The sequence below is a fragment of the Aythya marila genome, assembly GCF_965140915.1.
Source record: "Aythya marila genome assembly, chromosome: 2".
NCBI classification, from domain to species: Eukaryota; Metazoa; Chordata; class Aves; order Anseriformes; family Anatidae; genus Aythya; species Aythya marila.
Window position 1 is genome coordinate 92236902 of NC_139043.1, and position 12742 is coordinate 92249643.

The 12742-nt window shown below is 39.2% G+C and overlaps 1 protein-coding gene across 14 annotated transcripts in view; it reads left to right on the forward strand.

Moving 5' to 3' along the window:
• Nucleotides 1–12742, forward strand: part of LOC309874774 (poly(rC)-binding protein 3-like) — a 424882-nt gene that overhangs the window by 316371 nt on the left and 95769 nt on the right. Inside the window, exon 1 of one of the 14 annotated variants that reach the window (XM_082753312.1) lies at nucleotides 7778–7798. The exons of the other annotated variants lie outside the window; for them this stretch is intronic. The gene's annotated coding sequence lies outside the window, so the exon portion shown is untranslated. Of the gene's footprint in view, nucleotides 1–7777; nucleotides 7799–12742 lie in introns of those variants that run through there. 14 annotated transcript variants of the gene reach the window in all.

The window sequence follows — 12742 nt, forward strand, 5'->3', positions numbered from 1 at the left end:
ACCTTCGGTATTTTATTTGTTTGTTTATTTGTTGAATTTTTACCAAAATAAAGGTGTCTGGATCTAGGGATGCCTGATTTCATCAAGAATGTTTTGTATGGAAGTAATCCTCTGATTTTTTTTTTTTATTATTTTATTTATTTATTTATTTATTTATTTATTTTGGGGGGGGGAGGCGGTATCTGGCTTTAAAGTTTCTGAGAAGAAGGATTGCTTCTGCTATTTTTGTACAGATGTCCATGGTGCGTATTAGCAGAGCAGAAATAAATGAGGGTCAGATGTTGTTTTCCATATGAAGCCAACTGTGGCAATGAGTCGGGAAGCCTCACAGAGGCCAAAGCAAAATCTGTGGGTTTCCTGCTGAAATAAGTGGCATGCCCTGTGTTGCATGACACTTCTTCCTTTGACCTAGGACACCTTGCTTTTAGCAGCAGTCAGCTCTGCAATTTATACAGCCATTCATATTTCACTTTCTCCAGTTAATCCTAATAACCAGCTTTTGGAAGAACGTGACAACATAACATATGGGTGGTAAAACTGCTCATAAACCATAATAACATAGCCAAAAAGAATTAGATAGATAGATGTACTGTGCTTATTGTGACATTCGCTGATTAGGAGGTATAGCTACTTATTACAGCCATTACCTTAGTGACTTGGAAGCAGACTGAAGCTGTTATTTGAAAAACAGGTTATAAGTCCAAATTTAAAACAACTGTGTACTTACAACATGTAAGAGATATAATTATGTTTGCAATTCTGTTCTTCAGTGTGCAGATGGTAATTTTGTTCATTTATGGTTGCAAACTGATCGTGTTTTCTGTAGAACCAGCGTTGGCAGGATTAAGCGTGCGTTAACAGTAAGTAGGCAGTCTGTAATACATGGTTATCATTTTGTTGGTGGGGTTCTGGTGGAATGAAAAACAACCAGAAATGAGTTCAGATGATTCCTTACTGTAGCACCATTTTTGTGTGTGTGTGTCAATTTCTGCATGTCTGTTCTTGCATCTTTTTTTTATTATTATTATTTTATTTCTTAAATCTTGTTTGTTTTTTTTTTTTTTTAAACTTTTATCTCTTGGTTTCATTTTCAGTGTAGGCAGTAGAGTAGGGCATCTGCAATTTGTGCCTTTAGGAATAAAACTCAGTTTCCTCACAAATTAATTTGATTTTTTTCTGTTGTTTTTTAGGGGATGATATATTAGTATATATTTGTGATTTCGTATATGAAAGAGATATAAAGAAAAACCACCTATTAAAGATACCCTTTTGACTTTTTTTTTCTCAAAGACTTATTAAAGAGATGTCTGAGGGCAATTAGACTTACTCAAGAGATGTCTGAGGGCAATTGACAGAAAATTTTCAACAGATACTCCACACTTCAGATCCAAAGGCAAACATATATATGCAGATCAAGTCTGTAAAGTCTTTTTAAAGCATTGAGTTTAGGTGTTAGAGAATCATGGTACAGCACAACTGGTTTATTATTCATTATTATACTCCTGTTTTAGGGTGGTATGCCACTCTTTTATTCATTGCAATTTAATTAAATAGGTATAGAACAGGAAAAATGTAGGCATATATCAAGTCCAAAATACGCACACAAAAAAGCATCCTCTATTGTTTCTTGTTATTTAGGCAGTACAATGAGTTTTGCAACATATACGGGGAAAAGGGTATAGTATTCTAGATATAACAACATCTGTAAAATATTCATTATATACTATGTAATTTATATGCAATTATATAAATCTATATAATCTCTCTATATATTCTTATGTTTATATGTAAAAATTATGCATAAGTATGCATAGATCTTATGACAGAAAATAGAGATGCCATATGATTTTAGAATGGCCAATATGGTTTAAATTCTCAGAATAAATGTAGAAGCTCAGTCTGGACTGTGAGATTAAGCTTTAGCAATTAAAAATAAAAAAAAATTACCAAAAGTATCGTAGCCCCCAGAGCCGTATAAAGAAATGTGATTAAAAGGAGGTCTCATTTAGCACCAGGCAAAGCCCTGACTAGAGTCTGTTATTTTATTGTCTTTTTTTCCCTTTCTACATCAGTAAATTTATGAAAGCAGGATTATGGCTAAATTAGTGTGTTTTATCTCTGTTTTCCATGGTTATGTCAGGAGATAATTACTCACAGACCTGTTCTGTTATGACCATCCCTAAAGGGTCTTCCCTTTTTTGTGTAGCAATGTAAATGTTAGGAGTAGTGAAGTTCACTCAGATAAGTATGAGGAACATGCTCAGAACATAACCAAAAACAGTAGTTTCTGAGATTGAAATGGTTACTGTAATTGTAAAATATGTGGTTGTTTATAGTACATCAGGCTCTTTGGCTACTCTTCCAGATGCGTTAGTAAGTCCTTTATTACTGATGTGTTAGTAAGCCCTTTATTAAGTATTAGTAACACCAACCTATGGCATTCTTCACAGTTGTTAACCATTCCACTGAGAATACATTAGGGTGCTTTACAAACAGATTTAAGTAATTCAGGAACTTGGAAACATGAATGCAGATCTTAGTGGCCGTGGTGAATTCCCTCACGATGAAATGCCATTTTAACCTGTAGAAGATATTTTGGATTCTTGTTTATTTATTTATTAAAAGCCAACATAAAATTTCCTATCCGTGAGTCGAGAAATACAAGAAGTAACCTGAAATACATTTGTATCTTCTCATAAATTTATTTGTAAGGAAACGAATGCTTGTGAATTTTGTAACTGAGAGAAAATCACTGTTAAAATCCATCATGGTTGAACATTTGGATATAATCAATAGCCCATAAACATACATGTGTTTTTCTGGCCTGTAAATAAATTTGCCTTTCCCTGCCCCTTGGTGATCTAATTATTGATGAAAGGCTGCTGGTACTTCCTTAGCTCATTATCACTCCGGGCAAACACTCTAACACAGTCCCTCCTCTTTCACTAAGCACTAAGTCTGTCCTGCATTCAGCCCCCTGAAGGGTGACAGCTTCATATGCATCGTGTCTGATTACAAGTGCCCTACTTGATCTTTTCTTTCATTATAAAGTCTCCTGGAAGCCAAAGCACCCTCCTCCTTGTCTTGCGGACCACCAGCTTTTGCAGCGTCACATCTTTGGGAGACATAAGCCACATGCTCCTAGATGATCCTCATGGTTTTATCACTTATCTCAGTCGCCCATCTTCCCAACTTGGAGCCATAAATCATGCTTGCTTCCTGCCCTTCCTTTCCTCCCTCCTTGTAGCTTCTTCCTACAAGAACAAAGTCTTTTTCTGAGACTCGATGTTCAAACATCTTGCTGGCTGGGACTTTGCAGAGAAGGATGTGGCCTAGGAAAAAAACATGGAATGTGATAATCTGTTTTGAGAATGTCCAAAGGGATGTGGCTGACTTTGAAACATGGCATTGACAGCCTCTGGGGCCCGAAAATGTTCTTTCAAAAATATTGATGACTGGTTATTAAAAGAAAACAAGAATATCATGAGACAGCTTCCTCCACCCCCCACAATATCAAATATATTGTGAACACATTTTTGTCTGGATTTTTCTGGAAACATGTTCATGTAAACCAGATAACATAGATAACCTTACATAAGCAACAAATCAAGGTAGTGAGCCAAGATTATTGTACATACCACCTAGGAACACAAGCTCTTCCTTTATCACAGATGCTGTCTAATAAATGTTCTTTTTGCAAGCAGAGTCATTGAAAATAGTACTAGAAGGTTCCTCTAAAGGTCATCTAGTGCAGACCCCCTGCCACAATGATCAGCTTTTCCTTAATCATGCCATGAAGGTCACCATGTTCCAGTTTATCTGGAAGATTTTCTCCCTGATGTGGTCTATAGTTTGTTGGCCTTATGAACAGCAGTGGCGTTGGAATCCCATTTTTTCATATGACAGTGAGAATCCACACTGCAGATATGGCAAGAAGGTGCAGGGAGAGGGACAGCTGCTCAGATATGTCAGATGAGGCTTGGATTTAATGGGGAAAGATTTTCTGGGGATTCACGGGTTTCAGACAGGGAAATGCTAACACTACCTTTCTCCAGATTTCCTAAAGTTGGGCTCAGCTGTTGCCTGATGCCCATTTACAGGTTCACAGGATAAACAGTGCCTTATAACACCTGTCGAGCATTAGGCAGCCCAAAAAGCAGACCTCAAAGCACGAGGTGTGCTCAATTAGCATGTTGCCCTGCTCCTCATTAAGGTGTAGGTTTACTGCTGGGGCCCCACTGTTACGGCAGGTGGTAAAGCTGTAGAGAGTGGTCACCAAGTCTGGCCTATGGCTTGAAAACCTTCATCTCCTGCTCAGGTAAATGTGGTGTGAAGTTGTCTGGGTTATCGATTTAATATGATCATCTAACAGCAGGTTGGTGGGGAAGGAAGAAGGAAAAAATTCATTCAGCATCCAGTGGTGGATGGGACACAACCTACTTCCCCTCAGTCAGGAAGGCTGGTGGGGCTTCTGAAAGCTGCTGTAAGGTGGGGAGGAGGGCAGAGCACTGGCTGCTGCATTACGAGTATGCAGTCTTCAGGCTTTGTGTCTTTGCCTCAGAGAAGCAGCAATCCTAATGCAAAAGGATTTAGATTTAGCTTTAGCAATCTGCTAATGCATGGTAGCCATGGGTGGGCATAACTGAACATGAGGGGCTCTTCCCTCTGTACTGTGTCTGCACAGGTGTTCTGTGGATTGGGACTTTGTAGTACTTGAAGATTTACAGAACTCTTTCAGTATCTGCAGCCACATACAGATGGTAGGAGAGAAAAGTGCTGCCTTCAGGAACACTGCTCTCCGGGTTGCAGTACCTCGGGAGGCGGCCTAGTTTCCCTACCTGGTTCTTCCTCGTCACAAGATGCTACTGGGTTTGTGTCATGTGAAAAGGTAGAAAGTTCATTCATGATCTCTGCTAACGCGTTGTATGGTAATGATGGGCACACAGCACACATGACCTATGGAGATGTTAAGGACTGTGAGACCGTGAAAAAGATTCTGACTAGAGTCAGCCCTCTATTCCTCTGTGAGTCAGCCTCCCCAAGGCAAATGCAGTGAATTGCTTCAGTCAGTTGCACACTGTACCACAGGCTAATTTTTGTTTGAATGCATGATGTATGAGTAACTACCATCTTTCATTAAGAACTCCATGGAAAAAGGAGGAATCTGGAGCCTTCAGCTGAAGGGACATTTACTGCCTTCCCTCTTGGTAAAGGTTAAGTGACCCTCAGCAATGAGAGAGGGTGTTGTTCTCACCCATTAGCTCTTAGACTTCTTGCATTACCAGATGCGTTAAGTGATCTCATAAGTTTCTGACCTCTATCTCACAGGTGGGTAATGCCTGCCTAATTGAATATAGACATAGTAATTTCATCAGAGTGCAGCTGTTTAGTTATTCTCTTCCCCTTTCTAGTGGGTATTTGAACTCTTGTTTTCCTGGAAATGCATTTTTGCACAAGTACTTGTTCTTCATTTTCTACAAATGTCTTTTACTTTTAATTCTGCTAACTCAGGTTGTTCCCGCTGCCCTTTCAGCCTTGTTAGCTGCCATACACCTTGTTGTGAATTAGTATGTATTTAAAAAAAAAATAAAAAAATTATATGGACAGGCTATCGGTGGTACTTCAGAGGTCTTTATCTCCTGCAGAATTTGAGTGACCTGCAGTAGTTAACACATGTTTCTTTCAAAGACTCCAGTGAGAACCAATCAATCAGCTTGTAAAATAGATAAATGAATTCACCTGCCTGAGCTGAAGCAAAAAGTCTTTGGTGGAGGGGATGTAAAACCAGGTCTGTTATAGTCGAGGTTTGTAACATGTGCCCTGGACCGTCCTCTGTCTCTGATAAAGGCAGTCAGAAGCATGCAAAGAGATATTTAACTTTGGCAACTGCAAAGGTCACTTCTTAGAAGTTACTGTTGTCTGTGTGGATTATTTCTTCTTTATATTTTTATCCACCATTCGCTTTCAATCACAAGTCACTTTTTTTCATTATTCTTTATATGAAATGTCAGCACTTCATCCAGAGAAAGACTAAATCCTGGGAAAAAGGTCAACAGTAGCTTTCCTGGCCGTAACAAAAGTAGCATCAGATCCCCAGTTAATGTAAATCACAAGGGAATTTCAGAATTGTATTTAAATTACGTTACGTTCTCATCACACTTCTTTGCGTTTTTTCTTTGTGATGAGCTAGCATTGCAAAATCTTGTGTTTTGTCTTGTGCCTGTTAGGTTTGCGGTTGGTTGGTTGGTTGTTTTCTTCAATACAAATGTAATGAGCTTGTAGATATCCGTGCCTGTTAAATACTGATGGTTGTCCCAGAGGCATCACTCAAGGACCTGCTAACCCAACAAATGTGCTCTTGGTGGGTTCTGCAGGTCACTGGGAATAATCCTGAGGTTTCAGTGTTGTTGCCTGTGTATTGGTGAACAGCATGGTGGAGGAATGGTAAGAAGAACACGCACACACCATCAAGGGTTAAAACATATTGTAGTGACTGATTGGAAGCAGCACTGTTCAGTAAATACTTTATGTAATTTGTATAGTACCTTCAGTTCTTAATGAGCTGAAGCTGGAGGTGTGCAGCTGCTTGGGGGCTGGGGAGGCTTGAGGGGGTTGTGAAGCTGTTTGACATTACAGTCAGCCTCTAATAACCTGCTAGGCAAATTTTTATGATGGTCTTTCAGAATATTTCCTCTAGTCCTTTCTCTGCACTTACTCAAGGTGTTCCTAATGTTTTAATTCCCGCTGCAGCAGAAAAATAAAGTGAGTAAACAAGGAAATGAGTGGAGATGTATAAAATGATAATCTTAAACTTAACAAGCTTGTTTGTTTTTTCAAGCTGCTGAATAAATCCTCTGCGGCGTCTGCTGCAGAGGTCAACATTCTGTAGTAGGAAATGACTGGTTGCATGTCAGTATTCTCCAAGAGTTCATCTCAATTACTGGATTTGTCAAACATGACAAGCCTGAATGACTGTGTGGTGAAAATAGCGCACAGTTTGACTATTAAAGTAATTGGAGCATTGACATTTAACTGAACTGCAAGAGAATCGCAGTAATAAGTCTGAGGAGCACAAGCAAAGCAGAGAATAATATTTTTATAAAAAATCTCCAATGAAACAGGTGCTTTCTTATGTTTTGATTAAGGTAAATTTTGAGATCTTACATTTAAATTCTAAGCTTAAAAAGAGGAGATACTTTTTCTGGAAGAAGTGGGAATGTTTATAAATTGGAAATTCCAGTAATTTAATATACACCTGGTACAATTTTATTATTGTTACCTGTAGTCACTACATGGTTATAGATGTTTAAGTTTATAAGCACAAATGTGGAGATCATTGTGTGATTGATGACTGTCACAGAATTCTGTGACAAATGTGTCAGTCATTTATCGGCTTTCCATTTGCTACTCTGCCTTGTTTAACAGCTACTTCTGGGCTTTCAAATGTGAGATGTGGGTCTTAAAATTCATAGTTTTGGGAAATGCAACAGGGCTTTTTAAAAATCATTTGAAAGCCATTTACTTGTATCTGTCTACAAATATTTTTTTTTTAACAAGCTATTTCTGGTTGTAAACTCTACATACATCAACTTTTTTGAGACATATTAAGACTTTGAAAAACAGTACAACTGTCAGACACTTTAGATACTTTCAATTTATGCTTGTGGATTTGGCTGGATTATACAGTCACCAAACTTGTATTTCAGACACTTACTTAAGTTCCATCCTCTTCCAGTGCCTCTGAAGTAGGAACTATAATCATAGTTTATGACATTAATCTGAGGGAACACCTCGTTAGGTGAGTAACCTGCATTTTGACACATTAACTACTAATTTTATAAATTAGTCTTACCTTAGCTGAGCTTTAAAATGTTATCTCACAACAATGTAAGTGTTCTTGTGGAAACTGTGAAACTCCTGTCAAAGAACGGGTTGGGTTGGAAGGGACCTTAAAGACCACCCAGTTCCAACCACCCTGCCATGGGCAGGGACACCTCCCACTAGATTTTGGGGTTGACCAAAGCCCCATCCAACCTGGCCTTGAACACTTCCAGGGATGGGGAATCCACAACTTCTCTGAGCAACCTGGTCCAGTGCCTCACTGCCCTCACAGTGAAGAATTTCTTCCTTGTATCTAATCTAAATCTACCCGCTTTTAAGTTTAAAACCTTTACCCCTTGTCCTGTCACTATACCCCCTAATAGTCTCTCCCTGTCTTTCCTGTAGGCCCCCTTTAAATATTGGAAAGGTGCTATAAGATCTCTTTGGAGCCTTCTCTTCTCTAGGCTAACTAAACTCCTCTTCATCGGCCTTTCTTCATAGGAGATGCTCCAGCCCTCCAATCATCTTTGTGGCCCTCCCCTGAACATTGTAACAGGCCCATGTCCTTCTTGTACTGGAGGCCCCAGAGCTGAACGCAGTTCTCCAGGTAGGGTCTCAGGAGAGCAGAGCAGAGGGGGAGAATCACCAGCTTCAGCCTGTTGGCCACCCTGCTGTTGATGCACCCCAGGATACAATTGGCTTTCTGGGCTGCAGGTGCTCAATGCTGGCTCATGTCGAGTTTCTCATCCCCCAGTACTGTCAAGTCCTTCACTGCAGAGCTCTCTATCCTACCCACTTGTCACCCAGCCTTTAGTTGTGCTTGGGATTGCCACAGCCCAGATGCAGGACCTTGCAGTTAGCCTTGTTGAACCTCATGAGGTTCGCATAGGCCCATTTCTCAAACCTGTCCAGGTCCCTCTGGATGCCATCCCTTCCCTCCAGCGTGTCAACCACACCACACATCTTGGTGTCATCAGCAAAATTGCTGAGGGTGCACTAGATATCACTTGATCCCACCTACAAAGATGTTAAACAGCAGTGGTGAGTTTTAGTTTCTTTCCTCTCTGAATTTCATTCCTTAAATTGTTATAAAATCATGGAGGGGAGCTAGCAAACAAAAGCCCTACAGACTGTTTGTATTCAACTTTCTGAAGTTCATTCTATAAAATTGCTGGTGTTATTCTCCTCTGCCACTGATGTAAACCAGTGAATATCCTGAAGTTGCTCCTGATTTGCACCTAGTGTAGTAGAGATTAGATTTGTGTCCCCACAGAATAAGCTCCTCTTCCAGAGCTTAAATGGCATTATACATACCTAAAATAAAACCATTTCCTCTGAGTGTCATGGCACATTGGGATTGCCTGTGTCCTACTGTTCCTGTTGGCTTCCCCTAGAATTTAATTCTTAAGATCCAAAGTCATACTGAAATGTTGCTTAGAAGGAGCTCTAGTTAAATGAAATAAATAAAGAGTAATGGCAAGCTGTTCTGTCTTATGGAGTTTGACACACCAAAAGTTGAAACCTCAAATTCATTCATGCAAGAAGAAACTCCCTTATTAAGCATTAAACAGTTATAATGCATTAAATCCAAAATGAGACAATTTTATCTGCCAAGGTTAATCCCAAATCAGATATTTGGAATGATAGGCAGGCAAGGTGGAGTATTTGGCAGTGTGCTATTCAATTTACTATCATTGCATTATTTTAGTGTATTCTAAAAGACAAGATCTTAGTTTGGCTTTTGTAACTGTTTCAAAGAACAAAATAAGTACCACTGTGACAAATCACAAAGCATGAAGTCAGTAGGTATAAAGTGGTTGTACAATTCAAAGCTGTTACTGAGTCATTTTAAAGAAAGTGTTGAACTCAGTTGACCATGCTAAGCACGAAGGTGTGTTTATGTTTGTTGTAGTTCTGCGATTCTTCTTCTTTAGGGAATTCTAAACCAGAGGTTTTATGTTCTTTTCTTGTTGGTTGGGGGTAGGGAAGAAAAGTATCTTCTGGTTATGAAGATGGTCAGATGGCCTCCTGAAGGCATCTGAAGTTTTGAATTTACACTGTAAAATATTTTATAATGTTGTGTGTTACTTTTATGGGATAAGATGGATGAGTCTATGCATCCCATCCTTTTATTCATGCTTCCCTGACAGTAAAGCTCTTAAAGTACAACATATCTACTCATTAGGTGAATATAAATTTTATTTAGAAAGGTACTTTGGCATTAGCATAGTCCTGAAGCACGTGCTTAAGTATAGAAGCATGCAAGTAGTTTCTTGAAACAAAACCATGACTTGGGGCTCTGTTCAAGACGGGACTCAAAAGCTTGCTCAAGAAGGGAAAGGTTTGATTTCTCCTTTCTTCCTTTCTGAGCCTTCCTGAGAAGGGTTTTCATTGTTTGTAGCACTCAGTGAGAAGTAGGGAAAGTAGGAAAGGCTTGAAGTAGATTTCCTCACTTGTGATAACACACTGCTGCCATGACATGGCATAATTTAATCATGATGATTTTCCACCAAAATTATATGAAAGTACTTTAGTTTTGTGTCATGGAAACTTGGAGACTTTCTGCTGAGTCTTACTTTTACTTACTTACTTACTTACTTACTTTTACTTTTTGGAGTCCCTTTGAAGCCAACATTCAGGTCTGTGAGCTTATCAATCTCTCTCAAAGCCAAAGAAAGCATTCATTCATGCAGAGCCCTATGAAGTCAGAGCCCTGTCTCATACCGACTTATTAGCCTCTTCTTATTAGCATAACTCTCAGCTTTCTTTGTTGTTATTTTTTTGTAAGAAAAAAAAAAAGTTGCTTTTATTTTTAGCTAAGATGGGTTGGGTTATTTAAACTGAATGTGACACTCAGGCTTCAAAGAGTCCTGTGCAGTACATTTTTAATCTTCTGTTTTTAATGAATTCTAGTCACTAGGAAATATTGTTATCTAGGTCATATTTTTTGAATATTGTTTTTCTGTGGCTGTGCATACTGCTGTGCATTCTCTAAAATGAGCTCCCCAATGTTGTCTTTTTGTTTTACCTTCTCACAGCTTCATGGAGTGACTTGCCTAACTATAAATGTAGGTTTGGTTTTGTTTTCCAAAATTAATGGACCAATGGATGAACCAACATCCACCTCTCTAGGACTCAATCCCAACTTTTCTTTGGCAGGGTGGGAGGGAAGGACATGAGCTACCTCTAAGTTTTATCATTGCTTTGAAATTTTGTCTCCCTGGTAAGAACAGAGAAACAAGGATTTATTACTAGATTTCTAAGGTATTGCTATGACCACTTCTCAGCTACTCCTAGTGAGATGGTCTTATCCATATAGCAGTGTGATGTAATGGAGAGGTCTTTAGAGGTTTCTGAGCAGTTCAGTTATTTCTGACCCTTTAACGAGATATCTCTATCTATACCGTAACTGATACCCTAGTTTTGTGTTTCTTTCCTTCCCGGGTTGGTGTCATATTAAGTACTTTCTTGAGTTAGCTATCTTTAAAATTATTTATTCTCAGAACTCCTCTACAGAAGTGGCTATAAATGGTTCTTATTTAGCTTTAAAATGCAAATATGCTATACAGGTGTACTACCTTGTTAAAAGGGATTTCTTGCTTATTTGTGTGTTGTTGTTGTTTTTTTTTTTCCTTGCAATGCTCAACAAAATAGCATAGTTCATGTATGAAAAAATGGTCATGAACTTCTGTCCCCTTCTGTAACATATTTTGCCTCAGTAAACATACAGAAGTTTTCTAAGCATTTCTTTCTCCCCTTCTGCTTATTAAAAGTCATTTAGATAAACAGAGTTAGAAAGCAGAATTCAGTTGCCATATGCAATGCACAACAGAGTATAGAAAGATAAGGTTACCTATTTCATGAACCTGTCACCCAGTTTAAACTGCAGTTCCAGCTTGTGTAGTTCTTAAATGTTTGGATGCTAGCTTGTCATGGAAACAGCTAGACTTCAAGCTTTGACTGCTGCTCTGTTTCTTCCTTTTTCTTTATCTCTCCCAACAAATAGGGTTTTGGAGTCGGGGCAGGAGGGCGGCAGGGTCCTGGTTATAACACCCTCTCCATTTCTATTTCAGATAAATGCATCCCTACCCTAGATCCATCTTATTCCTTAATAGTTTGTGCAGAATAACTTCAGAAAGCAAACTGGGTGCTGCAGTTTATCCTTTAATGCTCCAAGGATGAAGGCAGCTACCTTTTCACATGCCACACAACTTATGCAGCTTTTTATATTGGAGTTGGACTCAATGATCGTTATGGGTCCCTTCCAACTTGGGATATTCTATGATTTATACAAAACAGCAGTAGGCCCAAGTGCCTCATGGAAACCTTAAGAAGATGGGACTTTGGACTCCTTCTATGCATCTCCAAGAGATTTCTCAGCCTCTTGAAGAGGAAAGGCTCAGGACTGTTAGGCTTACAAGAGGGGACCCTGAGCATGGTCACCCAAGGTCACTCGGTGTATCGGTGGCAGTGTAGATAATTGCACCAGTTTCTCTGACTCGCAGCTAGCCATCTTGTCCCTTTCTGATACCATGTTTTCTTTACATGTTAATAATGTGGAGTTTATATCAAAAATATTTAAAGTGGAGAGAGATATGAGAGAAAAAAGCTGGATGACAGCCTGCTGAAAGCACTTGTAGGTAGCTCCTATAGAGCTTCCTATTCTGGAGCTCACGTGTTTGGTGTCCTGGACTTCCATCTCACTGAGACTGATGGCAAATTTCAACAGTCTGAGAGCAAGTGCTGTAGCAGAGCACTTGAGGAACAGTTGGTCTTGAAAACTTGAGCTTGTGTTGATGTAGTGACAATGTGGTTGAAGACCTTTTTGCTGGAGAAAGTAGACAGAATCACTGGTCCCAAACCTAAATAAAGCTGACTGGTCTCTAGCACCCTGTTAGTGCTAACTTGGATTATTTGTCAG